The following is a 25,518-nucleotide window of genomic DNA, read 5'->3' as shown; positions in this document are numbered from 1 at the left end:
TTTTTTACTTGGACTCAGCAATTAGAAAACTGTGAAATATTGCATTCTTCTTGCAAACATATGCGACTGTGCTTGTCTGCTAAAGTGTGACCGTGCTTGGTTGGTGTGTAAAAAATGTGGGAAGAAAATACAACCAGACCATGACAATTTCTTCTGCATTATTAATGTTAATACTGGGCCTTAAACCAGGTGATCCAATAACATGATTTTGATGCCCACACGTGTTGCTACTTCAGTATAGTGCATTCATGTTTAGCCATGTTAGAATTATTGCTAGCCTCTGTCAAAAAACTGTCAAACTGTCAAAACTGTCTCTTTGTGTTGATTGTTACATAAAAGCTGAAAAAGATGAATGCAGGGAAGCTATTGTTGTTAACATTGCTAGCTAATGGGAGCCAGAAACAACACACTCTGTCAGCCAAAGCAACATTAACAAGTGAAATACCCAACAATATTGTTGGGATGAGTCATTAAATGATGTACAAAGAAGATCACACTAAAATAGCGAAATTAATCGACGTCCAGGAGCAGCCATCTTGGATCGTGAATTTAGTTTCTGCTCATTTTATTGGAGCCTTCCGGGTTCTTTGCAAGAGAATTGAAAATTTTAACTTTCAAGTAACAAATGACATTTTCTAATTTTTCCGGATAAATAACCCACTGCGGACTGACAGCTTTAATATCGGCCTGCCGCTAGATGTCACTGTTTAGACTACAAACTCATCGCTATAAAAATGCATCAGGCTTAGATCTGTTGTCACCCCACTGGAGTGATGCTGCATTGTTGACTCACACGTATTTTTTTCTTTTCATCAGCGACTTCTACCTCTTTCCTAAAGAGCCTCTGACTCAGTCACTACTGTTCCAGGCTGGAAGGACGATGCTGTGCCCTACTAAAAAGGTAAAAGGTTGACTTCCTTGTGCAACATATGCCTTTCACTCATATCTGGTAAATAAAATATGAATTTCAGAAATGTTAAAAAGATTTTCCAACTGGGTCACTGTCTCATGCACAGCTGAACAGAGATAATTGGACATGTGTATGACTCCCCTCCCCTAAATGAACTTGACAGGCCTTTCCCCAGGCTGACCACTAGAGGGTTAAAGTCTTTGCACGCTCAGTCTAAGTTTATTTTTGAAGCTCACACATGACCCACATGAGCTACTAAATGGATTTAGGGAAAGTGGCCACAGCAACAGATGATGATGATGAAGAAGAACCTGCGTTCTTTGCCCTCTGTTTTTTCTCCTCCTGTTGACATAAACTGACGGGCTGAGAGGGTTTTCAGGAGCTGTTTGCATCTCTCTTACTTCCTTCTTTATGCTGACTCTGTGTAGATGCGGCTACATGTTTAAATGATGAGAGGGTGGATCTACTTTCTCACGACACACGAGGAGGGAGGAAACATTCCAGAGATGAGGAGGAAACAGTGGCTGCTGACACGCCTGTCCTCAACATGAGCACACGCACGCTCGCCATGCTACAGAGCACTGCAGATTTTATATGCCTTTTTTCGGTCCTGAGGTGTTTCCCTGTTCTCCTCCTCTGCATTTTCTGCTGCTGTGGATGAATCTGATCGGGGTAATTATTTGTGCGCAGACCTTTGAGGCAGGAGCAGCTGCCTCTCCTTCTGTTGACCTTTATTTTCTATATCTAATACAGATAGATCCTTCTCTTCCTAACTCTACCCATCACCAGTTACCTGCAGAGAGGGAAAACTGACAAACAGGAAGGTGAGAAGGAAGAGGTTCAGTTAAAACATGCATCTATATTTGTGAAATGTCCTCTTTTAAATATGCGCAGATAGAAATGGTTTAAAATTGATGTTTATCTCATCATAAGTGGCAAAAATACTGTTTATCAGAGCCCAAACCCTGCTGCGCTAGCAATGAATGCTAACATTACACCAGGAAAAAGGATGCTTGTCCCTTTGAACATGATATACCCTCCATACATGACAGGCCTGTCCTGAAGCATCAGTGTCTCCACCTTCCCTATACTTGCTACACCACTGCATCTGTTGGCACAGTTCTCTGGCACATTCTGCTCTAAAAATAGAAAAATAACATAAGCGGTGAATTTGCTGCTCTGCTTTGAAGCTTTGGAACGCTGCAGCTGAAGAATTCTATGATTTTGTTCCTTCGGTATTAAGAAAATACAGATGATCAATTAAAGTGAAAACAAAATGGAGGTTTATAAAATCATTTATATTTGTAGTTTTCACACCATCATGACTCAGATGGAAGGCAGAAATATGAGAACTGGCTAATCAAAGATGTAATTATTGACTAGGATGGAAGATTATGGTAGAGAGAATCATTCAGAACAGATTCATGTTACGCTCTTAAAGGTGGGGGAGGGTAACTCCTCTCAGTAGGGGACCAGGACAGTCGACATACGTCTTTCTGAAGGTTCCACATCAGTCACACCTGCACCGTGAGTCAATCTTTCTTCTGTCATCAACATGAATCTGTGACTTCTGGGTGAGTCTGAACAGTGAAAATGGCTGTCGGAGGAGTGGGCGGTCCGGACCCCCAACAAATACTAACATTCTCCCGGCTGACCCAGACTCCTCCATTAAACATAAATGAATTTGTGATGGTTGAATTTGTGCCTCCGTGTGTGATGCTGGTTACCATGGCAGCAACATCAGCCCTCAGAATCTCTTCTTCTACCTCATCTTCCCTCCTTATCTCTCTCTTTTTCTGTCTCTCTCTCCTCCGTGCTGCCTCCAACAGCACCGTGAGCAAGGACACATTTCCATGGCACACTTGGTTCCTGGCCAGGCCCGTCAGCTCTTCCAGGGTGAGGCAGCATATGGGAATTATGGAGATGTTACAATGTTGAATCCTCATTATACGAATCTTTCTTGTGACTCTGTGTCTTTGGTTTCTTTCACACAGAACAAAGAAATAGAGCAGAAACCCATTAATGTCCAGTTTCTTTATTTTATCTCAGCAGCGACACCAACAGCTCTGTTAAGTTCTTCTCAGGCCTGAGTCTCCTCCAACCAGCTTCATAACCGATTGTGTGTCTGTTTGTGTGTTTGTGTCTGTCCTGTCTCTCTTCTGTCCTGTCTATCTTCCATCCTGTCTCTCTTCTGTCCTGTCTTATCGTCGTCCTTGTCTTCATCGTCCTCACTGAGCAGGTCATTGGCAGCCACCCATCCTCTGTGGGCCAAGGGCAAACAAATGGCAGCCTCCCCCCAGCAGCACCATGCTGGTGCACACATGCACAAGCATGGCTGGACCTGGTGCCATCAAACACCCATGAGCGAGCAGAGGCACAGTGTGTGTGTGTGTGTGTGTGTGTGTGTGTAAGGCAGTGCCATCCACCCTGTGGCTTTATGTTAGTGTAATCCTGGGTTTAATATTAATCCACACCTCAGCTCTGACTATTACTGCCATGGCCTGGTTTTACCAGGACATAGTCTCTCTCTCTCTCTTTTCCTCTCTCTAACACACACACACACACACACACACTGGACTGTGCCAGCTAGTGCCAGATTGGGTGCTCGTGGTGACGATGTAATGAGTGGGGACCAATATGCTGCCCCTGTCTCCATGATTTCTTTCGGCCTCCTTCAGTTTTGCATTTCTTATCTTTCTTCTCTCCCTTCCTTCCCCTTCCTTGGAACGTCTGATAAACTCCCACTGTTCACACTTATGTTTCTTTCTTCACTGCCATGTAGATTGTGTCAGTTGTTTAGGGTCTTTTGCATCGCTGCTAACATGGTGAAGAAAGTCATATTAATGATACACATTTAGCAGCTTGCTAGCAAACAGCAGAAGAGGCCATTCACACTTGGCTACTAATGAACCCCATTGTGTCAGGGGGAGTTTGAACGACCTGTATACTGAGGGGTGGAGCAACCAACAACCAGGTGACTGAAGCTCTGAAGGTGTTAATGGCTCCTGAACATTACAAGTACCTGGAACTCCGAAACAGTCACCAAGAACTGATGAAGCCTCTTGAGAGGTAAAATGTTTTTAAGAACCTCCAGCAGTCTAGTTGCTAGCATTCAACTACCAGAATTGAATTAGCTTGTGACTAAATGTTATATTTGTGGCTACAAGAGATTTTAGACTATCCCTAGCGATTCTGTTTAAGGCTACTTTTATGGGTCCTAACAAAATGGTTGACAGACATATTTTCCTGATGATTTCAGGTTTGTTCCTTGTTCCAGTGTTATTTTAGCACGTCTTTTCTGGGTTATATTTAACATGATGACTCAGGTAACCATATTTATCACGGTGTAAGTTTGATTTCACATATGGTTTAAGCCGATTTACTGTCTCAAAAACCTTTCATATTGCTATAATAGCCATGCTAATCTCTCCTCTCCTCTCCTCGTGTGAGACGTGTGTAAGCGGAGGAGCGAGCGTGCGAGCAATTAAGCGAGCAAAATCTGTGCGAAAGCACTTTTTTTCTATACTTTCTTGTGTGTGAGTGAATGCTGAACAATATAGTTTAATTTATTGTGGTGTTTTTCGGGTTTTATTTAGTTTAACGAGTGCTTGGGTGAGTGTGTGGGGCGGCCGACTGCGTGCTGCCGTCATGGCGGCCAACGCCGGGTTGACCGGTTTGAGAAGGAAGCACGGAGTCAAAGTGGGAGCTGGCTCCGTGCTTAGTGTGGAGGAGGTGGTGCTGGCTGTGGGCCAAAAAATTGGCCACAGCTCGGTTAAATCCGCTGCCCGAATGAACAGGGCGGTCGTATTGTTCCTAGAAAAGGTGGAACAAGTGAACAAGTTGGTGGAGGCGGGGATCACTGTGGGCGGACAGTTCGTCCAGGTAACTCTGCTAACACAGCTGGCGGCACGGATTACCCTGTCCAATGTGCCGCCGTTTATTAGCGATGAGTTCCTGGTAAGGAAGCTGTCCCAGCATGGGAAAGTGGTTTCCCCTATTAGGAAAATGCTGTCGGGCTGTAAGTCTCCGCTGCTGAGACACGTAGTGTCTCATCGGAGACAGGTCCATATGATCCTCAATAACAGGGCGGAGGAGTTTAATTATCGGTTCATCGTCCGGGTAGATGATTTCGATTACACCCTTTTTGCAACCTCCTCCACCCTGAAGTGTTTCAACTGTGGCGAGGAGGGTCATCTCGCCAGGGCTTGTCCGAGCCGCGCGGTCCCGGAGACGCCGGCGGCGGAGCCTGCCGCTGCCACTCCGCCCGTTCTGGCGGCGAGGGGCTGGATGATGCTCTGTTTTTAACTGACTTTAAATTTGCAAAATTAAATGGGCTACCTCCATTTTATCAGTGTTGTTAAGGCATGGGCAAGTTGAAAAAAAACAGCTCTGACTCTCTGTATTGGCTGCTAAGGGAACCCACAGTGCACGGAGCCAGGCTGGACGTCTCGGCCGAAGCCACGCCGAGACTGGCGGCTGCACTGTGGCGGACACGGACCTTACTCCTCCAGCATGTAGTGGCCGTGGCAGGGCCAGACCTAACGGGCGCAGAGGCAGTGGGTTCCCTGTTAGGCATCTGCTCTTCCCAGGCAGCCGAGGGGGTGCTTCGGCTATGGAGGAACAGACTCAGCACGAGAGAGAGGCGTCTACTGGAGGACTACGGCCAGGGGACTGAACCCGACAGCGAAGACCCCTTCCCAGAGATCAGGCTGGCCGCCCATCCCGGGAATCTCGACGGTCCTCTCCTCAGACCAGCAAAGACCTTCTCCCTAGTCGCGGTCGATAAGAAGACCACATACAACAACTGTGTGACGGTATTGAACAGAAGAGGACTGTCGAACAGGAGCACCAGCATGTGGGCTGATCGACTGGGAGGGGATGGAGCCCGCCCCTGCTGGAGGGTCCTTTACAAGCCGCCCCTGAAGAAGAGGACCGTGGACCTCCAGTGGAGGATCTTACATGGGGCTGTTGCCCTGAACGCTCTCCTCTCCAGAATGAACACTGCTGTGTCGGACCAGTGTCCGTTTTGCTCCGGCGAGAGACTGTGTTCCACGCGTACAGAATGTGAGAGGCTCACTTTTTAATGTCATGAAGGGTGTTTTTAATGGGTTTAATGAAACCTTTTCGATTAGAACTTTTATTTTTGGTGCAGGATACAACAAAGCTGCTCGCAACAAGTGGCAACTCCTGAATTATATCTGTGGTGAGGCAAAAATGGCAATTTAAAATTTCAAATGCTGGACGTAGTGAGGCCGCCTCTGTATGGCGCTGCAATGTCCGGTGTAGGCTGACGTTGGAGTTTGGTTTTAATAAAATGATAAACGACCTCTGCAAATTCCACGATATATGGTGTCACAAAAATGTTTTACGCACTGTTACAGAGGATCATTTGCACTTTGCACACCCCCTGGTGGGATAAATTGTATTGTATTGTTTTCTTAATATTTATTTATTTATCTATTATTGTGGCTGTTATTATTAGAATTATTATTTTGTTATTATCACTATTATTATTATTTTCATTATTATTACTATTATTGTCACTCTGTGTGTTTCTAAACAGGGGGATTTTGTGTCCCTGTGTAAATTGTAAATAAAGTGTTTTTGTAAAAATCAAAAAATCTCCTCTCCTCTGATCTCCGCCTGATCCCCAACTAGCAATAGTGGCAAGGAAAAACTCCCCTCTATCAGGAAGAAACCTTGAGTAGGACCAGGCTCATATGGGGATGGGACCCCCCATGGCTGATGGCCAGCTGGGTAGAGAGGTACGGTAGAAAGGAGGTACAGGTAGAAGAGAAAATAGTTATAGATAATGTAAATTATGCATGTCATGTTTCCTTGCTCTAGTTATGTTGGTTGCAGGTTGACTCTCAGAGAACACAAGGCAGCACATCAGAAGTGAGAGAACATGGTGAGCATTTGGACCCAGATGTTAGTGAAAACAGGCAAGATCAATAATCAATACATCCACATGAAGAGGCAAGTGCAGATAGAGATAGGTCTACTGGGGAAAGTGGGGGTGGGGACAGGAAAAGACAAAGGATGGTTTGATGCTGGCCAGACCACATCACCAGAACAGGAATGATTCTGGTTCAGATGTTCGTACAGACTAAAATATTCTTGCTGGAGTTTCCAGTGCAAACATCGGGGATCAGTACAGGAGAGAACCATCAAATGTAACAAAAATTTCATATAGACACCCTCCCCACAACCCTAACCCCTGGTCTCCCATCTCAGGGGATGATCAGCTGTCAGATTCAAAACCAAATTGGAACTCTTTATGTACAGTATTTCCTGAATTTACTGTGGTGTATACATGGTGCGGGGGTCGACCTCTTCCAGCCACGTTCTCTTCCAGCCTTTCCATCCATGACATGGCCTGTTGCTCTGACACGCAGGAACATTGTTGCTTTCCAGCTAATACCGATGCTATCTCATGCTCAACCCATGCTCAACTATCTACTCCTCCTACCCATCTTAATTATCATATTCCTCGTGTTACTGGTCAAGGAGGGGGAGTGGCAGCAATCTATCACTCCAAGTCATTAATTAATCCCAGACCAAAACATGGCTTCAGTTTATTTGAACGCCTGACTCTTGGCATCACCCATCTGAACTGGAAGGCAGAAAAGCCACCTCTGTTTGTAGTTGTATATCGGCCCCCTGCTGGTCCACATTCAGAGTTCCTGTCTGAGTTCTCTGATTTCTTATCTGACTTGGTCCTTAGAACAGACAAAGTCATTATCATTGGAGACTTTAATGTCCATGTAGACGTTGTAAATGACAGTTTTAGAAATGGCTTAATTTCATTACTTGAGTCAGTTGGTTTCCTCCAGCAGATAAACCAACCAACTCATAGCTTTAACCACACCCTAGATCTAGTTCTGACTTGGTGCTGAGGTAGAACATGTGTCAGTGTTCCCTCAGAACCCAGTCCTGTCAGACCATTCTTTGATCACTTTTACATTTATGATTAAGGATTCTTCTGTCCTCAGAACAAAGTCTTACTATAGCAGATGTCTTTCAGATAATGCTGTAGCTAAGTTTAAGGAAGCGATCCCTGTGCTGATCCCAGGACCACCATGTGTTTCCCCAGGGATCAATCATTATAATCTTAGTCCTGCTGAGGTTGACTCTATTGCTGAAGGTGCAGCAACCTCACTGAGAATCACGCTTGATTCTGTTGCCCCCCTGAAAAAGAAAATAGTAAATCAGAGGAGGTGTGCCCCCTGGTATAATTCACATATCAGGACCCTCAAGCAGAAAGTGCGAAGACTGGAAAGGAAGTGGCATTCTTGTAAAATAGACAGCTATCATGTAGCCTGGAAAGACTGTCTATTAGTCTACAAAAAGGCCCTTCGCAAGGCTAGAACAGCTTACTTTTCTTCTTTAATTGAGGAAAATAAGAACAACCGCAGGTTTCTTTTCAGCACTGTGGCCAAATTAACCAAGAGTCACAGTGTTTTAGATCCACGTATCCCTTCTTCCCTTAGTGGTGAAGACTTCATGAGCTTCTTCACTGATAAAGTTCTAGCTATCAGAGAAAAAGCTAACCAGGCCATCCCAACATCTGGACCATCACCAAATGTGCTGACTGGGAACATACAGGTTCTCCAACGAGCCCTTAAACTCCTTCAGCCCTATATATTTTTCTGAGGCGTCATCGCTAATTCAGAAATCCAAGACCACCACGTGTCTTTTAGATCCCATCCCAACACACCTGTTGAAGGATGTTTTATCATTGATAGGCAGTTCTATCCTGGACCTGATCAATGGTTCTTTAGTGTCAGGTTACGTACCCCGGTCCTACAAGGTGGCAGTGATTAAGCCGTTGCTTAAAAAACCATCACTGGATCCTGATGTCTTAGCAAATTATAGGCCAATATCCAACCTTCCTTTTATCTCTAAAGTTCTAGAGAAGGTGGTGGTGACTCAGTTACTGGAGCACCTGCAGAGGGACAGCCTGTTTGAGATGTTTCAGTCAGGCTTTAGAGCTCACCACAGCACAGAAACAGCACTTCTTAAAGTTACTAATGATCTTCTCATAGCTTCAGATCATGGACTGGTCTCTATGCTGGTCTTGCTGGACCTCAGTGCTGCTTTTGATACAGTTGATCACAGCATCCTGTTACAGAGACTGGAACATGTGATTGGGATTAAAGGGACAGCACTAGACTGGTTTAGATCATACTTATCTGATAGATACCAGTTTGCTCATGTCCATGGTGTTCCCTCTTTATACAGTAGGGTTAGCCATGGAGTTTCTCAAGGTTCTGTACTTGGACCAATCCTCTTCACATTGTACATGCTTCCCTGAGGGAACATTATTCGGCAGCATGGGATAAATTTTCATTGTTATGCTGATGACACTCAGCTCTATTTATCCATGAAACCCGAGGAGACAGAGAAGTTAGTGAAGCTCCAGACCTGTCTTAAAGACATAAATTCCTGGATGTCTTCAAATTTCCTCCTCCTTAACCCAGGAAAAACTGAGGTCATGGTGTTTGGTCCTGAACCTCTCAGGGATAGATTAGATCACATGATCACTCTAGATCAGGGGTGGGGAACCTTTTTCATATCGAGGGCCATTTCAATTTTTATAAAGTCCTCCGAGGGCCATACTATTATGAACACATACCTAGGGATGCAAAAAAAAGACAAAAAAAGTCTATAACCACTGTGTTACTAAGTCTCATGATTGCTGCATTTGAATTTGAATTATTTATTTAACACACATGCATATAAAATCACCAAAAAAAATACAATAAAATGACAAACAAGTAAAATATGTTTTCATGATCATACAAAACAATAAAAAAGAGGTGCAGAGTTGAGGCAAGAGACCCGTAAGGGCCTGTTCGAGGCCTCTACTCACAAAACTGCAATACAACAAGATAATCAAGAAAATAAATGAAAAGAAAGAAAGATAAAGACAATAATAATAACAACTAGAAAGCACTCGGAGAGCGCAGACCTCTGCCAAGCGCAACAATTCCTGGCATATTGTGATTTCCACCATAAATATTAGTCCCACATATACTTTGACTACATATGTAGATTCCTTGACCATAAAAACATACCGTTAGCCACTGGAATCATAACAATATATGTCTTAGTTCAATAGAAAAAATTCACGCTTTGAAACAATTTTACTTTGTACGGCGCGAGCGCCTCAGCCGCGGCTACGAGGCACGTTCACGAACTCTCCTTCGGCGTGAAGTTTCAGCTTCGTGGCTATTAATTCACTCACCACAAAACTTGGGTACATGGTCGTGTGAAAGCTGCTTGTTGAGCCTCCAAACTCCGACGAAGAGCGTTCATTTTATCGAAACTCATCTGTCCTTTCAACTCGTCGAGTTTAGCGTGTTTCGCTATGCATTTTTCGTCCGTGTCAATCAGTCCAGCCCACTACGTACATCACATGCTGTGTTCACTGACCCTGACATTGACTCGGACGTAACATAACCGTCCGTTTTATCTCAGAAAACGGGAAAATATTTCCTCTTGTTACGAAAGAAATTTCAGGATACGAAAGGCTAAAATACACTACCGCTGCTACTCGCAGCTCGCGGAGTTTAGCGAACGGTCCCACTGTATAAGTGCACATATAAATATAAAATCTTATTGCGTTGCGGGCCGGTAGAAACGGTCTCGTAGGCCGTATACGGCCCGGAGGCCGGGGGTTCCCCACCCCTGCTCTAGATGGTATCTCATTAACATCTAGTCTTTCTGTGAGGAATCTAGGAGTAACTTTTGATCGAAATCTCTCCTTCAACTCACACATTAAATTAGTCTCTAGAAATGCCTTTTTTCACTTGAGGAACATCACAAAGATCAGGAAGCTGCTGACGCGGCATGATGCTGAAAAGTTAGTCCATGCATTTGTTACTTCCAGGCTGGACTACTGTAATTCTTTATTATCAGGGTGTCCAAACAACTCTTTAAGAAGCCTCCAGTTGATCCAAAATGCTGCAGCCAGAGTTCTGACAGGTATTGACAAAAGAGATCACATAACTCCTGTAATGGCGTCGCTTCATTGGCTGCCCGTTAAATTTAGAATAATTTTTAAAACCCTTCTTTTGACCTACAAGGTCCTCAGAGGCCTAGCTCCATCCTACCTGGAGGAGCTTGTGATACCTTATCAGCCCAATAGACCGCTCCGCTCTCAGAATGCTGGTCTGCTTGTGGTTCCCAGAGTTTCTAGGAGTAGAATGGGGGGCCGGGCATTTAGCTACCAGGCCCCCCTGCTATGGAACCAGCTCCCTATCCAGGTTCGGGAGGCTGACTCCATCGCTTCTTTTAAGATCAAACTTAAAACCTACCTCTTTGAAAAAGCTTATTATTACTAATTCTGTAGTTCCAGTTACTATCATAGACAGACAGATTATCATACTTAGGGGGTCGTCTAATCGCTATGCTGTTATAGGCCAAGGCTGCCAGGGTCCGAAACATGATCACCTGACAGGCCTCTGTCACCCCACTGGGTCATGGTTTCCTCTCCTCTCCTCTCCTTTCCTCCTCCTCATCAAGCAGACTAGTTATGCTGATTCTTGTGTAGTTTTTCTGCTTCCCCCCCTCTATTTATTTACAGGTATCGCCGTCTTCGGAGCTGCATAATGACCTCCGGCCCCGCTGAAGTGATTGTATATTGTCTTTTTGTGTGTGTTTCTGTGCTCTGTGCCTCTCCTCTCCTCTCCTCTCCTCTCCTCTCCTCTCCTCTCCTCTCCTCTCCTTCTCCTTCTCCTTTTCTTCCCCCTCTCCTCTCCCTTCCTCTCCTCTTTCCCCTCCTCCTCCTTCTCCTTCTCCTTCTCCTCTCCTCGCCTCTCCTCTACCTCCCCTTCACTCTACTTCTCCTCTCCTCTCCTCTCCTCTCCTCTCCTCTCCTCCTCTCCTCTCCTCTCTCTCCTCTCCTCTCCTCTCCTTCTCCTTTTCCTCCCCCTCTCCTCTCCCTTCCTCTCCTCTTTCCCCTCCTCCTCCTTCTCCTTCTCCTCTCCTCTCCTCTACCTCCCCTTCACTCTACTTCTCCTCTCCTCTCCTCTCCTCTACCCCTCTCCTCTCCTCTCCTCTCCTCTCCTCTCCTCCTCTCCTCTCTCCTCTCCTCTACCCCTCTCCTCTCCTCTCCTCTCCTCTCCTCTCCTCTCCTCTCCTCTCCTCTCCTCTCCTCTCCTCTCCTACCTATTCTATCCTCTACCTGTCCTCCCCCACTCCTCTCTCTCTACCCAGCCGGTTTCTTCCTGTTAAAGTGGAGTTTTTCCTTGCCACTGTTGCTTGTCTGGGGTTAGGCCCTGGGACTCTGGAAAGCGCCTTGAAACAATTTTGATTGAAATTTGATTTAATACTATTTTGCTCTCCCATCCTATCCTATCCTATCCTATCCTATCCTATCCTATCCTATCCTATCCTATCCTATTCTGTCCTGTCCTGCCCCTCCTGTCCCGTCCTGTCCAGGCTTACATGACTCTCATCTGCAGCTCTTCCTCTGCAGCTTCTCTGATGCTATTTATAGTATGTGTGCACGTGCAACAGCATTGCTCAGGGTGAGGTTGAGAGAGCCCTGACTGTGGGGAGGGAGGGGTGAGGAGTGTGAGGCAGCCCTCGGTGGAAGCAAGAGGCCATAATCTGTCCAGACGCTGGCTTTGAAGTTCCGGTCAGATTAGGATGATATGGAAGGAGATGATTCGTGCCGCTTGTTGAATGATTGATTAATGATTGTTAACTATGAGTTGATGTAATTAACAGGAGATGGCATTAACAGGAGCATTTATAGCTGATTTTATTAGTCAAGTAGCAAAGAAAAGGAAATTTAATACCTCTAATTAAGAAAAACAAAGTAATGTGGTGAAGAAAACCCAAAGTGGGTCAGACAGCAACCCTCTGCACTGGCACCAAGACTGGCCAGTGTCCAGCACATCCCATCGTCCTCACAGCTCCAGTCAACCGTGCATGTGGCTTCACAACCCTCAAATGGCAAAAGCACGATCAGCGCTTTTGACTGGGTTGCCATGGTGCCATTGAAGCACGGGTAGTAGGGGTCAGCGTGTTAACACAACACCCCCGTGGCTGCCATTCCGTCTCTGTTCCTCTTTCTCACTCCTCTACTGTCCTGCAGGATGGACTTAGTTTGTGTCCAGCCAGCAGTGCTGAGTGAACAGCCTCATCAGCTGAATCAGTGGACGTCAGCTGTCTTGGCCTGTTAGGTCTCGGACACCCTGACACGTGGACTCAGCTACACTTCCAGCACATGTATTCTGCTTTTTTGTCGTCCTTCATCAAGTCTCCTCTGACACTTTTCTTGATGGAATAAATGTCTGATAGGAATAGAGTTTATCATCAGTTAAAGCCAACTTTAATCTCATTGTTCGTATTTCATCTGTATGTCAGCACTGCTGTCCTCTCTGTCTCATGATAACGCATTTGCAGCTCCCTCCAACTTCCTGTTTCATTAGCTGTAAACCCGCGGCTCCTACAGAGAACATCCGTGTCACCGTGGCGTATTTCTCCAGAAGTGCTTGGAGGAAGAGAGATTAGAAGAAAATCGTCTTCTTTTATTGCTCATCTCCAGAGCAGCTTGGAGGAAGATGAAGGCATGAAGACATGGATAAGAGCAATCCTGTGGCGAACCTGTCATGATCGGCACCATCGCAGATCGACTTCAGCGAACGTCTAGGTTTTAAGCTATATTTGCCCAAGATGGGAATTAATAGAACAGACAAAGTAGCGTAGAGAGGCTGGTGGGGCTGCTGGTGTCAGCCTGGACGTAAAACTGCAGCATGTGTATGTTTGATGGCCACACAATATGAAAAGTACCGGTACATAAAAATACCAGTTTTAGAATAATGTTGCCAAGCAACAAGCGAGCTGTAGCATCATACTAAAGGTCTTAAAACTCATTTAAAGAGTCTCATTTCCATTCAATTATTAAAAGCTACAACCTGCTGACTAAAAGATCTCTTGTTCGACCTCTCAGCAGGGTTGAGATTGATGCTTGTATTGACAACATAGCTACTCTTTAACAAAGCTTTATAAACCTCAAACAAGGTCATGGTATCTTTTCCAATATGCTGCCCTTTAAACACAACTATGGAATTCCTGATCATGTCTAGCTAACGGGATAAAGGCTTATGATATTTGGCACCATCAGGAGGAAAACACTTAGTTCCCCGAGTGTTTACATTCCCCATATGGTTGGTTTCCGAAGACAACAATCTTGTTTATTGGCAGTCTTGGTGGTCATGTAACCACCTGAGTCAGTGGCAGCACAGGGCAGATGTGTAGCTCCACTCATCAGTCAGCTGATGTATTTTGCATTGCTTCCTTGGCCCGTAGTGTGTATATGTGTGTGTGCTCGTGTCAGCTGTTTGGTAGCCTCAGTCTGGGGCTGTACAGATACAGATGTGCCCCAGAGACAGGGCACAAGGGGCACAGATATGGTCACATGGGCTCACTATGTGCTGCTGCTCCCAGCCTGGTGAACTGTTTTCACACACTGCTCGTTCTGTGTGTGTTCTTGTGACGGGTGTAATTGGGACCCAAAAACAGCACTCTGGAAAGCTGGGACCGTTGGAAATGACCTTTATTAGTACACGGGCAAACAGGAACTCAGGCAGACAAGGAAACAGTCTGTTCTTCAGGCTCGGGGCCCACACAAAGTCTATGGGTTTGAGGCTCGGGGATTGGATTGAGCTGAGCCAGAATGCGGAACCGAGGGAGAGGACATGAACCCTCAGAACCATACAGTTCCTTTTACAGCAGGCAGGAGTGACAGAGAGGGGCTTACAGGAGATGAGGCCGATGATGCAGCGAAGTCGGGACCAGGCAGAGAAGTCAGGATCAGGTGAGCAGATAGGAACCAGAAACGCTGAGGCAGAAGTTGTGGTCAGGGACGGAAGGCTGGCGAGTTTACATGTAGACAGGCGGTGCAGGCAGGTCAGGGGCAAACAGGTTTGGCAACAGGAGGTCAGGCAGGTAAGAAGTGCTGGAGAGTCTTGCAGGGAAGCGCTGAAGAACAATCTGGCAAAGAGTGAGAGTGCTGCGGAGGCTTATAAACAGAGCTGATTGGGAATAAGCTGCAGCTGTGCTTGCAGGTGAGTGGAATTGAGCTGATGGGGTGGGAGTGGCTGGCAGGTAGAGTGGAGCAGAGGCAGAGAGAGTGGAAAATTACTGAGGCAGAGGGACACGAGGGAACTGGCGGAATGGAGCTCAATCAATCAATCAATCAATCAATCAAAAATCAGCAATCAATCAATCAATCAATCAATCAATCAATCAATCAACCAACCAACCAATCAACCAATCAACCAATCAATCAATCAGTCTTTATTTATATAGTGTCTTTTACGATCAGAATTGTTTCAAGAATTCAAGAATTCCAGAATCCCAGGGCCTAACCCAGGGCCTAACCCCAGACAAGCAACAGTGGCAAGGAAAAACTCCCCTTTAACAGGAAGAAACCTTGAGCAGGACCAGTCTCATGTAGGGGGACCCTCCTGCTGATGACCGGCTGGGTAGAGAGAGAGGAGAGGGGGGAGGACAGGTAGAGGATAGAATAGGTAGGAGAGGAGAGGAGAGGAGAGGAGAGGAGAGGAGAGGAGAGGCGAGGCGAGGCGAGGCGAGGCGAGGCGAGGAGAGGGGTAGAGGAGAGAAGGTAGAGGGAAGGGGAGAGGAGAGGAAGGAGAGGCATAGAGCATAGAAATACATACAAAAATACATTATATTGAATTAAATTGAATTGAATAAGCTGCTGGTTGAGTGGGTCAGCGGGGTCGGAGGTCAGTTTACAGCTCTGAAGGCATTTACTACCTGTAAATGGATACAGAAGGGGGGGGGGAGCAGAAAAACTACACAGGAAATAGCATTACTAGTCTACTTGATGAGGAGGAGAGAGAGGAGAGGAGAGGAGAGAGAGGAGAGGAGAGGAGAGGAGAGGAGAAGAAACCATGACCCAGTGGGGTGACAGAAGCCTGTTAGGTGATCATGTTTCTGGACCCCGGCAGCCTTGGCCTATAGCAGCATAGCTAAGATGTTAACCTAATGATTAGACGACCCCCTAACTATGATAATTTGTCTGTCTGTCTATGATAATAACTGGAACTACAGAATTAGTAATAATAAGCTTTTTCAAAGAGGTAGGTTCTAAGCCTAATCTTAAAAGTAGCGATGGAGTCAGCCTCCCATACCTGGAAAGGGAGCTGGTTCCATAGCAGGGGGGCCTGGTAGCTAAATGCTCGGCCCCCCATTCTACTCCTAGAGACTCTGGGAACCACAAGTAAACCACCATTCTGAGAGCGGGGCGGTCTATTGGCTTGGTGAGGAATCATTCTACTCAGACAGCGTCCTACTCATCCAGGCCTCATCCACTATGCTTTCCTCTGAGTGTGAAGAATTGCTGCCATGAGCATCTCATGGTTGATTTCCTGAAGCATACTTCTAAAACACAAAGAGGCTGCAAAAATGGGTCTGTGTTAAAGAACTGTCAGCCCTTTAAAGGGATGGTGGCTTTTAGTTTGGTTCATATTATTAAGAAACAATATGTAGTCATGTGACCTGTTGCCACATTCCAGGTACTTGTTTTAAAAACTATGGATCTGATTTTTGGATGTGTGTATCCTTTAGGTGACAAACAGAAACGCTACCGTTGGTACTGAAGAAGCAGGGAGGAAGAGGAGGCATCTGAGAGGACAAAGGTCACAGGTGTGTAGAAAGGCTGCAGGTGTGAGCGTAACAAGCGCACACTCACAGACAGCTAATGATGTTCTCACAAACGTCTGGGTTTGTTAAAGGAGCTACACTTTGTTCCTGGAAATAATGAAAAAGGATGAAATCAGAAATGACATTTCAGCATCTTTAGCATCCACATGGGGCTTTCAGCAGCATTTACATCTATGCCTGGGGGAATTTGGTTGATTTTTAAAAATAATCTTATTCCTTCAAAAATGTTAAATTGTTCAGTTTTGATAGCAAGATTAGAATTATATTTGCTAAAATATACATTTTTCCTGGAGCACTGTCAGCTACTATTGTGTAACTTTGGTCTATTAAATATCTGTGCATTGTTTAGTTGGTTGCCGTGGTTACATAAATCCAAGATGGTGGATATTGTTAGCTGATACTACTTTCATTATTACTAGATAATGCTAGCAAGATTAGCTGTAACGCTAATGCAAATATGCACAAATACAAAGTAAATTTTTGTATCATTACTAATATCAAATTATGTGTGTTATCAACCTTCACCACGTCTCAGTAAACCTCATGTTAGGGGCCTTTATCTGGTTTTAATTAGAGCTTAAAATGGGACTCTGCTTCACCAGATCGCTGCCATGTGCTGCTCTTCTTCCAGGTTTAGAATCAGTCAGCTTGGTCTACAGAATAACAACAGGAGATCATAAACAGCGCTGTGCCCCATCAGAACATACAGCAGCCTGAGCCCATCTTATGATGCCCACTCAGAGGTCCCACAGAGCAGCAGGGATGGAATCATCAGCTGATCAAAGCTGCAGGAGACTGTTCAACATGTATTGTACCCAGATATCAGAGGGTTACTACTGTGAAAGCTGGATTCTTAATGATTTTTTCTCATAATGATGGTTGTTTTAGTTGGGTCTGGGTTAGGGAGGTGCCATCTATGTTTATTTATCTTCCCTTTAAAACTGATGCTAAAAGCAACAAAGTGGTGAATAATACATGCAGTAATTCAGGGAATTATCCTGGGTGATTGTAGCTTCTGTGTGGAACCCAATGTGCGACCAATAATTTCAATAAATTAATCTGCACAGCTTTAAAAAAAATAGCACGTGGAACACAACAGAACTTCTCCCTCTGTGGTCAGCAAAGCCACTTGGTGCCTTTGTTGTTCTCCAGTGAGCTCATGTGAAAAATTAGGCCAGATGATAAAATGGACTAATTACCCACACGATTACCAAAACTCTGGCAATGGAGGCAAAAACTGTGCTCAGAGTTGGTCCTGTCTAATATCTGAAGCATATTTGTAGGGAGACTGGCTGTAACGTGCGTAGCTGGAGAGTGAATGTCCAAATGGAGCCACAACAGAAGGGCGGAAACATTAAAAAGAGGATTGGGAAAAGAAGAGATTCTTTCCACATTCAGATGGTGTTTAACTGCAGTTCTAGCCTCTCAAAGGGTTTAATGTTGGATCAAAGTCTAAAAATAAAATTAATTTAGAGAAAAGTTCAAAGGGCTGACTATTGTGTCATTTTAGTTAAAAGGTTAAAAACCTACCTCTTTGAAAAAGCTTATTGTTACTAATTCTGTAGTTCCAGTTACTATCATAGACAGACAAATTATCATAGTTAGGGGGTTGTCTAATCATTAGGTTAACATCTTAGCTATGCTGTTATAGGCCATGGCTCCCGGGTACAGAAACATGATCACCCGACAGGCCTCTGTCACCCCACTGGGTCATCCTCTCCTCTCCTCTCCTCTCCTCTCCTCTCCTCTCTCCTCTCCTCTCCTCTCCTCTCCTCTCCTCTCCTCTCCTCTCCTCTCCTCTCCTTCCTATTCTATCCTCTACCTGTCCTCCCCCTCTCCTCTATCTCTCCCCAGCCGGCCATCAGCAGGAGGGTCCCCCTACATGAGCCTGGTCCTGCTCAAGGTTTCTTCCTGTTAAAGGGGAGTTTTTCCTTGCCACTGTTGATTGTCTGGGGTTTGGCCCTGGGATTCTGGAAAGCGCCTTGAAACTATTTTGATTGTAAAAGACGCTATATAAATAAAGATTGATTTGATTTGATTTGATTTGGTCATTTTTTCCAACATTTCCAAATGTTGTAAAATTGTAATTTATCAGTAAGATCAAATATATTCAATATATTCAATGGTGATTTTTCACAATTACATGCTGGATCCTTCTTTAAACCTTTCTTCTCTTTGCAACATTGCAACATTGAATAGCAGCTGCACTGTAGTGCTAAATAATAGTTACGTCACACCTGATGAGTGTTGTTTACAGATGAGACGCCCCACATATTCACTTACACCGCCTGTGTTCACCTGCTGAGGTCTGAGTCCCCTGAGATGGAGGTGTGTGACTGAGGTTACAAAAGAGCCGCTGCAACATGGGAGGAAACAGAGACCGTGTCACGAGGGGAGGCGTTTATGGGCTGGAGGCAGCGCCGCCTTAATTCACTTTGTCTCTTTCAGCTCAGCAGGAAATGAAAGGTGGATCCGTAAGACCCCATTAGGGCTGAAGAAAAATAGATGCAGCCGTCAGACTCTGATGGTGACAGAGAAGTGTGCCAGGCAGCACAGCAGCGACCCAGATATCAGCCAGGGTCAAGTCCTGGCTCCTTCTTTCCATTATATTTGTCCTGGAACCAGGTTAGAAACCAGCAAGCTACCATGAAATGCTGTCATTGCTCAAAAAATGTGGCTGACAGAAGCTTTGACAACATATAGTACATATAAGATCCTTTGCCTCACCTGCCACCTGAAGCTCTGCAGCTGGCTGCAGCCTGTGAGGATGTTGGCGTCTAATCAACATTTGATTAGAAACTGACCAAAAGCCCAAAGCAGAATCAATTATTGGCACCATGCAGGGGCGAAAGATGGATAGAAGGACCCCCGTCCTCCCTTCTGAGGAGTGATTTCACTGGTTTTCCCAGCAGCAGGACAGAAGGAGTACATTATTACTTAAAGAAGCCCTACAACAGGTTTGTGGAATTTTTGTGGATGAAAGGAACTTCACATTTCTGGGTCTGCAGATGAAGAAATAATGAGACATGCTCGTGGTGGGTTTGTTTTAGAACTTAGGAACAAACCAGGCCACTTGTTCCCTCCTGCAGGTGTCCTCACAGCGATGGAGGAAACAGCAAAATGTAACGCTCTCAGAGCACTTGAGCCATTTCTTTGTCCTGTTAAAAATTCCCACATAAACACTGAATGTGTTTACAGCATTGGTGTTAATACTACTACTAATACAACTGGTACTGGTACTATTGCGACTACTACTGCTAGCACTGCTGCTACTGCTGCGGCTACTGATCCTACTACTTCTAGTGCTGCTACTACTGCTGCTACTGCTCCTAGTATTACTGCTTCTGCTGCGGTTATTGCTGCTACTACTGCTAATGCCAGTACTGTTGCTACTGCTGCTGCAACTCCTCCTCCTCCTCCTACTACTGCTCCTGCTACTACTGCTGCTACTACTACTACGACTATTGCTGCTATTACTGCTATGACAACTGCTACTACTGCTGCTAGTACTACCACTACTACTACTACTACTGCTGCTGCTGCTGCTGTTACTACTACTTTACTACTAATGCTGCTACAACTACTACTGCTACTACCGGTACTACTCCTAGTGATACTACTGCTACTGCTACCCCAGAGAAGCGGTAGAGGATGGATGGATAGAAATACATTATATTAATTAAAATAAGCTGCCGGTAGAGTCGGCTTATGAAGGCGGCGATACCTGTAGATGAATACAAAAGGGGGGGGGGGCTGAAAAACTACACAAGAAATAACATTGCTGGTCTACTTGGTGAGGAGGAAAGGAGAGGAGAGGAGAGGAGAGGAGAGGAGAGGAGAGGAGACCATTTCCCAGTGGGGTGACAGAGGCCTGTCAGGTGATCATGTTTCTGGACCCCGGCAGCCTTGGCCTATAGCAGCATAACTAAGATAACTAACCTAAAGATAATTAACCTAATGATCAGACGACAACCTAAGTATGATAATTTGTCTGTCTAGGAAATTAACTACAGAATTAGTTACAATAAGCATTTTCAAAGAGGAAGGTACTACTGCTACTACTGCTGCTACTATTACTGCTACTGCTCTTACTGCTACTACTGCTGCTGCTCTTACTACTACTACTGCTGCTACTACTGCTACTATTACTGCTACTGCTACTACTGCTGCTGCTGCTACTACTACTGCTACTACCTCTTCTACTGCTACTATTAATATGACTAATATTAAAACTACAACACACACGTGCACAAACACATGCAGTAAAATACACGTGTGTAAAGGTCACTGTGCTGTATATACAGTATGTGTCAGAACACAGTTGATTTTAGATTTTAGAGACTTTTCCCATCCATGTTCCCTCTGTTAAGTTGTCTTCGTGATTTATTTACATGCTAAACTCAAGCCCAGATTATGACTGACCTACTTGTCTTTTCATATACAAAAGCTCTGCTTCCCTCCTCAAGGCAGTGCAGTTCTGTAACCACTGGAGAAGACCTTTGGTTGCCATAGCAAGGCTAAGGGTGCGAGAGATGATGGACAGGGAGGATGACGGAGAGGATGACCTAGTTCATGCAAAAAAAGAGTAAGGACGAGTTTGTTCTTACAGTTGGTGAAGAAAACAAATAGGAAGAAGGGAGGGAGGGAGGAGGTGAAAGGAACAACCTGAGTAGGTGTGAAAAAGAGGAAAGTGTGTGAAACAAGTCAGCAGCTGTGAAGGTTACAGAGTAGAAGCCACCTCTGATGAAAATCCATGAGAGAAAATCCAATTATTCATCTCTGCTGCCTGGATCCTCGCTGACAAGGTGCCCTTGAGCAAAGCTTTGGGCTTGTAACAATGTGTCAGCACCAATATGAATGAGGTGACACAGGAAAAGTCTGATTGTGAAACTCTCACAGTTTAAATTACACACCACTGCAATGCAGCATCTGGTTTTGCTCATTAAAGAGGAAGATTGAGGAAGACTGTGTTCCTCTTGTCTCCTGGTGATTCATCAATGTCATCAAGTTTGTCTCTGCAGACTCAGAAATAAACCCCACGTCACTCCCTTGTGTTGTCATGGTAATCTCATCATCTTAACATGAGGATTGGACGAGGAGAGCAAGGGAGTCTGGAGGGTCATGGCTCCTGTCAGGATGTGACCCTGAAAATATCCAAAGTATTGAGGAGAGATCCACCACAATCAGAAAGACAAAATCAGTGTCTTTGCTGCTCCACCTCTGATGAAGTGATGAAGCCATTTGTATGAGTGAAACACTTCTGGAGCCTAACTGAGGCCGACTTGGCTGATTAAAATGCAACTGCTGGCCACCAAAGCCAGCACAGATCCTGCCTATCTGCTTCAGGTGCAGCTCCCAAGCAGGCAGTGGGGCAACCTAATTTATTTTACAGTTTCTTTAAGGAGAAAGGTTCAATCACAGTTTTCAAATTTACCGTAACATTCCCAACAACAAGTACAGGGACACGAGCAAACAAGTGTCACCCAGCTGCTGGCAGCAAATGCTGAAAATACACAGATGATGCTCAATAAGGCTTTTTCTACCAACAGAAAATGGTGTTTATGCTGGTGAACACACAGAAGTGCAATAACAAGGCCACTGTTTTCCCCATTGATAAAAATGGAAAATAAATTAGGGAGGAAAGGTGTTAAAGGGGGAATTTCATCATAAATGATAAGTCCTCCTTTATCCTAATTATAATAGCCATATCAGGAGGACTCTAGTGAATCATTTAAAATGAATAGTGAAACTTTACAGGAAAAGTTAATAATGGTGAATAACAATGAGGGAAAAAAGATGCAGCAGCTTCTTTCATCAACATCAGAACTGACAGCAATAATCTTAAATTCAGATATTCATTAACAGACTTTATCTGATTTAACAGTTTAATATTCAGAAACCTGAAAGAGCAAAATTTGAACAGAACACATCAGAATGGCATAATTACTATTATCCATCCTTTTCATTATAAATCATTTCTAATTTGTTTGGCATTAGCACTTCCAAAATACTGTATTTAATCAGTTACACACATAGTTTATTGTTCAACGATAGTGTTTGCTGTATTTGAGTTATGTAATAAAGATGTGTTTAAAATCATTAATATGCATGCTGCTCTCACTCTGTGACTCTGTATGTGTGTGTGTGTTTGTGTGTGTGTTGGTTAAAGGGTTGCCTCCACTTGGCAGAAATCCCTTTAGACCCTTCTCTGCATCTCAATGAAAGCAGGCAGACTGCAGGATGAGTCAAGCTCTGCTCAGCCTTGAGAGAGTGTGTGTATGCCTGTGTTGGTCAGGCTTACAGTCTCCCCCATGTGTCCAAGTGATCCTCAAGCCCCTGTGCCCTCTGAATTTTATCTTTTAACTCAATTACCTATTTTTAATATCTGAAAACCAGTGACCAAGTGTGTAAAACTGTGATTTGAATGTGTGAAACAACTAAAACCTAAACAAATGTGGCAGAAAAGCAACAAATAACCAACAAACACTTCCCACAGGGTTAACTCTACCCACAGGGTTAACTCTACTCACAGGGTGAACCCTACCCACAGGGTTAACCCTACCCACAGCTTTAACCCTACCCACAGGGTTAACTGTACCCACAGGGTTAACCCTTACCCTGTGGTTAGAACTGTAAGCACAGGGTTAAACCTACCCACAGGTTAAGCTTCACCACCCTACACCATGAAGGAGGGAATGAAGACATAAATCAGGTTTGTAGGAAATAAACTTTAAGGAATGAGTTTTTCTTTTTTCTACATATTATAATGATGATGATTCTGTGGATTCAGCCTGTAGGGGGCTGGAGCTCAGCAGCTGGAGCTTCAGTTCCTTTGCCTGTGCTCCTCCTCTTCCTTCTCCTCATCATCCTCTTCCATGTCCTCCTCATCCTCCTCTCCTCTCCCTTCACTCATCATCCTTGTTTGCTTTTCTCCTTTTGTTTGAACTGGGGATGTTGGAGACTCAAGGCTGCAGCAACATAAGTCTGATGAATTTGATCATTCCTGTAATAGAATATCAGTTCTCTTTTACTGACATGCTGCAGTACAGACGGAACCTCTTTGTGGTTCTGTCCCTGGTCTTACTTAGCCTCTGAGATATGTACAAGTTGTAAATGAGTATTTTAATGCCATCAAAGAAGGCAAACCTGACATCTGCAATTGTGGGTGTGGCCTCTGTGTTAATACTTCCTGTTTGCTTTGTGTAGTAGTTTTTATTTCTCTTCAGCCTTTGAGAAATATAGCTTTTGTCTCTTCGAGAACCAAATTGCTTTAAGCTGACAACTCGAGGCAGGTAGATCTGCTGCACCGTTGGAGCTCATGAATTGGTGCACTCATGCACGAGCGTGCAGCGGCAGCACTGATGGACTGCTCTGATGTCAGGCAGTGTGTTTGCTGAGGTCATGTCTGAGAGGTTGTAAATGTTTAATGGGGTTTGATCAACCATCTGACTCCTGTACTGTTAACTGAGAGGAGAGTGCAGAGGGGCTAGGCTAGAATAGACCACAGGCTTGATTAGCACGTTAGTACATTAGTGACAACAAGTAATATCTGATATTTTCTACACAAAACCTCGGAATCCCCCCTGAGTCTTGTCTATTGTGAACACTAAAGCGAAGGATCTGCCTTTAAAGGTCTTTAAAGGTGTGTGTGTGTTTGTGTGTGGGGGTGTGTGTGTTTGTGTGGGGGTGTATGGGAGTGTGTGGGAGTGCGTGCATGTGCTGTGTGTGCTTGGACAGGTGGTGATTAATGTTTACACAGCGCATGGGTTTCATGAATGTATAATAAAAGGCACACATGAATTTACATCATGTGCCGCACCCCCCATCCCCACTAAAGGCTGGGACATTTAGAGTGATTCCACCAGAATGATCACCTGTGTTGTAATTGGATCAATAACTCCAACTACCAATGCAGCAGATTATGACCCCTGCATACTGAGGTCAATAGGAGCAGCAGATCCTGGAGGGTCTGGGCTGAGGATGGGATCAACTTTCTGACTAACGGCTGCCGTTGCCCACTGGAAAGGTCAGAAAGTCTTTGCTCAATGGTTTTGCTAACGCAGCTTTTACATGAAACCTTTATATCAAATGTGAAATGTGCCCCATTTCCCCAGTTCCCTCCTGTCCCTCTGCCCCAGTAATTTTCCACTCTCCCTGCCTCTGCTCCACTCTACCTGCCAGCCACTCCCACCTCGTCAGCTCAACTCCACTCACCTGCAAGCACAGCTGCAGCTTATTCCCAATCAGCATCATTCTGTCACTCCTGCCTGCTGTAAACGGGACTGTATGGTTCTGAGGGTTCACGTCCTCCTCCTCGGTTCCGCATTCCGGCTCTGCTCAACCCAATCCCCGAGCCTGAAACCCACAGACTTTGTGTGGGCCCTGAGCCTGAAGAACAGACTGTTTCCTGTGCTTCCTTGTCTGCCAGAGTTCCTGTTTGCCTGTGTACTAATAAAGGTCATTACCAACGGTCCCAGCTTTCCAGAGTGCTGCTTTTGGGTCCAAACTGCCCCCATCACAAAATGGGATTAATGGAATCCTGTTACCTCTGCTGCATTTGTAACCTTGAAATTTAGTATCAGATACCCTGCTGGCACAATACCCTGACCACTGGAAGAGATACAAGCCACTGACATCAAGACAAGGGAGCTCCTCACCATGCATGGAGGGTTTCACCCTAAGTCCTGTGTCCTGAGGCTGTACACAAAGCGAGAGGAAGGGGGCCGAGGACTAGTAAGTGTCTGAACTACTCTCCAGGAGGAAACAAGCCTCCGAGAGTACATCAAGAAGATGGCCCCCACTGACCAACTGCTGAGTGAATACCTCAGGCAACAAAAGCCCACCAAGGAGGAGGAACCTGAGGGGCTATCAAGGAAGGACAAGCCCCTGCATGGAATGTA

The 25,518-nt window shown here is 45.0% G+C and overlaps 2 long non-coding RNA genes across 4 annotated transcripts; both read left to right on the top strand.

Annotated features, from left to right (window-relative positions):
• Window positions 1-750: 750 nt before the first annotated feature.
• On the top strand, window positions 751-18,656 carry LOC130537672 (uncharacterized). 3 transcript variants are annotated; one of them, XR_008953675.1, is made up of 6 exons: window positions 751-901; window positions 1,339-1,582; window positions 1,664-1,734; window positions 2,740-3,979; window positions 16,523-16,600; window positions 17,250-18,656. It is a non-coding gene; the product is annotated as an uncharacterized LOC130537672 (long non-coding RNA). The 3 variants fall into 3 exon arrangements; XR_008953676.1 differs by lacking the exons at window positions 16,523-16,600; window positions 17,250-18,656 and adding an exon at window positions 5,325-7,870; XR_008953674.1 differs by lacking the exons at window positions 16,523-16,600; window positions 17,250-18,656 and having other exon boundaries at window positions 2,740-7,870.
• A 5,205-nt stretch (window positions 18,657-23,861) lies between these two features.
• LOC130537673 (uncharacterized) lies at window positions 23,862-25,088 on the top strand. The gene is made up of 2 exons (XR_008953677.1): window positions 23,862-24,644; window positions 24,733-25,088. It is a non-coding gene; the product is annotated as an uncharacterized LOC130537673 (long non-coding RNA).
• Window positions 25,089-25,518: the final 430 nt, after the last annotated feature.

Source organism: Takifugu flavidus, chromosome 14, assembly GCF_003711565.1.
Source record: "Takifugu flavidus isolate HTHZ2018 chromosome 14, ASM371156v2, whole genome shotgun sequence".
Classification (NCBI taxonomy): domain Eukaryota; kingdom Metazoa; phylum Chordata; class Actinopteri; order Tetraodontiformes; family Tetraodontidae; genus Takifugu; species Takifugu flavidus.
The sequence above is the reverse complement of the archived record's forward strand: the minus strand, read 5'-3'. Positions and strand labels throughout refer to the sequence as shown.